Source organism: Magnolia sinica, chromosome 14, assembly GCF_029962835.1.
Source record: "Magnolia sinica isolate HGM2019 chromosome 14, MsV1, whole genome shotgun sequence".
NCBI classification, from domain to species: domain Eukaryota; kingdom Viridiplantae; phylum Streptophyta; class Magnoliopsida; order Magnoliales; family Magnoliaceae; genus Magnolia; species Magnolia sinica.
Window position 1 is genome coordinate 46,484,296 of NC_080586.1, and position 3,086 is coordinate 46,487,381.

The 3,086-nt window shown below is 39.4% G+C and overlaps 1 non-coding gene across 1 annotated transcript; it reads right to left on the reverse strand.

The window, feature by feature from the left end:
• Positions 1-250: 250 nt before the first annotated feature.
• On the reverse strand, positions 251-357 carry LOC131226406 (small nucleolar RNA R71). The gene has a single exon (XR_009161793.1). It is a non-coding gene; the product is annotated as a small nucleolar RNA R71 (small nucleolar RNA).
• Positions 358-3,086: the final 2,729 nt, after the last annotated feature.

Below are 3,086 nucleotides of genomic sequence, written 5' to 3' on the forward strand. Positions count from 1 at the left end.
ATATCAAGCGAGGGGTGATCCAACTCCTTCAAAAATTTCATGGGTTTAAATATGAAAATCCATACTTACACTTGAAAGAGTTTGATGAGATTATAGCCACTATATACTTTCCAAACATGTCCGATGATACGGTCAGGTTGAAACTCTTTCCTTTTTCTTTGAAAGAGAAAGCTATGATGGGGTTGCACTCAGTATGTCCTCAATCTATTAGTAGATGGAATGACATGACATGGGAGTTCATAAGATGAGCACCCTTAAAAAGTTAATCATGAACTTTGCCCAAAAGGAAGATGAAACATTCTTCTAATGTTGGGAGTGGTTCAAAGATCTTGTTAGTTCATGCCCACAACATGGTTTTGAAATGTGGTGCATCACTAACTTCTTCCATGATGGACTGACATCTTCCATGCTCCAATTGGTTGAGACAATGTATAACGGGGAATTCATGAATAAAAATGTTAATGATGTGTGGGACTACTTTGATAAGCTTGTTGAAAACACACAATCATGGGACATCTCCCCAAAATCTAGCACCACGTCTAGGTCGACTCAATCTAAGGAGAGGGGTAGAATGTTTCTCCTGATAGAGGAAGATGATATTAATGCTAAAGTGGCTAATCTTACTAGAAAACTCGAGGCCATGGAATTAAAGAAGGATAAGGCTAAGGAAATTGTTTGCGGTATTTGTACTTGTAAGATTCTCACAACTAAAAATTATCCAACAATACCCGCCTTTCAAGAGGTGCTAAATGAGCAATCTAATGCCGTGAATAATTACTAAAGACCTTTTACTAGACCCATCTCTAACTCATATAATCCTAGTTGGAGAAATCATCTAAACTTCAGTTGGAAAAATGGACAAACCGCTACACCTCAAGGATTCCCTAATTAAATTCCACATCAAGGGAAACCTCAGGAGGATCCAAGTTTAAAACATCTTCAAAATCAAGAGCTTTTCAATCAAGGTATACTACAAGTCTTTCAAGACCTCACAAAGGCCATACAAGGACTTGAGACTAAAAGTGTGATTAAGAACAAGGAGAGTCTTCCAGCTCAACCTCTTCCCAATCCAAAACCGCAATATGAAGTTAGCGACCCGAGCTCTTCAATTTAGATGGAGCAAGCTAAATCTATCACTACTCTTAGGAGTGGGAAGATCATTGACAAAACCATTCTGGTTAGGGCTGAAAATCCTAAGGACCCAGAAGAGGACAACGATGATAAATCTAGCCATGCCCCACAAGAATTAGAACCGGAACTTCAAGGGAAGCCGATTATCCCATTTTTCCAATAGTTGGTTGCACCAAAACCTCTCTCTAAGTCTTAGGACATTCTAAAGGTGTTAAAACAAGTGAAGGTCAATATTCCTCTACTTGATATGCCAAAATTCTGAAAGACTTGTGCACGACTAAAAGACGACAATGTATAAAAAAAAGTTTTTCTGACAGAAAAAGTAAGTGCCATCCTAAAACAAGATGTGCCACAAAAGTACAAATATCCCAGTAGCCCAACCATCACTTGCGTAATTGGGAACTACCGGATTGAACATGCACTTCTTGCCTTAGGTGCAAGCGTAAATCTGGTCCCATACTAGGTCTACAAACAGTTAAGTTTGGGTGAATTGAAACCCACCCTAATCACATTATAACTTGGTGATAGCTCAGTTCGTATACTGAGAGGGGTAATTGAGGATGTGTTGGTTCAGGTTGAAAGATTTTACTACCAAGTAGATTTTATCGTCCTAGATACAGAACCCATCTGTAACATGAGCACTCAAATTCCCGTCATTCTTGGTCACCCATTTCTTGCCACTTCAAACGTAATTATTAATTGTAGAATGGAGTCATGAGCATAGATTTCGGGAATATGACATTGAAGTTGAATATCTTTTTTAATACAGGCAAACAGTTAGAGGATGATGACGATTTCCATGACATTAACATGATTGACTCTTTCATGGAAGATATAACACTTTTGACCTTATCTTCTGACCCTTTAGAGATGTGCCTGGCCCACTCCCATGATTTTGATGATGACATGAATAGGGAGAAGGGGGCCATACTTGATATTGTGTCGATACTTGAAGTTAATTGGTGGAGACCACAATTTGAAGAATTGACCCAAATTAATGTAGTACCTCTACTGTCTAACCTTAAGGCACCGAAGCTTGACCTAAAACCTTTGCCCTTTGATTTGAAAAATGTCTATTTAGGTCAAGATGAGACATACCCGGTGTTGATTTCTTCCCACCTTATGCAAGAACAGGAGAGTATGCTCATCTCTACTCTCATTGAACACAAAGGAGCCCTTGGATGGTCGATTGTGGACCTCAAGGGAATTGACCCTTCAATTTGTATTCACCGTATTTATCTTGAGGATAATGTAAAGGCCTCTTGACAATCACAGGGTAAAATAAGTCCAAATATGAAGGAAGTGCTTAAGGCCGAGGTTCTTAAGCTATTAATGTATGTATCATATACCCAATATCCGATAGCCAATGGGTGAGTCCAACTTAGGTGGTTCCCAAGAAGTCTGGAATCACCATCGTAGCCAATGCCAAAAATAAACTCGTGCCAACCAAAGTTACTACTGGTTGGAGAATGTGCATTGACTACAGGAAGTTGAATACCATCACGAGGAAGGACCACTTTCATTTGCCCTTCATCGATCAAATTTTAGAAAAGCTACCTGGTCATTCCTATTACTGTTTTCTTGATGGATATTCGGGCTACAATCAGATCGAGATATCCCTTGAAGATCAAGAAAAGACCATGTTCACATGTCCTTTTGGCACCTTTGCTTATCGAAGGATGCCATTCGGACTGTGTAATGCCCCTGCCACCTTCCAACAATGCATGATTAGTATTTTTTCTGACGTGGTGGGGCAATATTTAGAGGTCTTCATGGATGACTTCTTGGTCTTTGGTCCATCCTTCGGCAAATGCTTGGAAAATTTAAAAAATGTGCTGAAGCGATGTGAGGAAAATAACTTGGTACTGAATTGGGAAAAGTGTCATTTCATGGTTCATAAGAGAATTGTCCTTGGACATATCATCTTGTCCAAGGGAATTGAGGTAGATAATGCT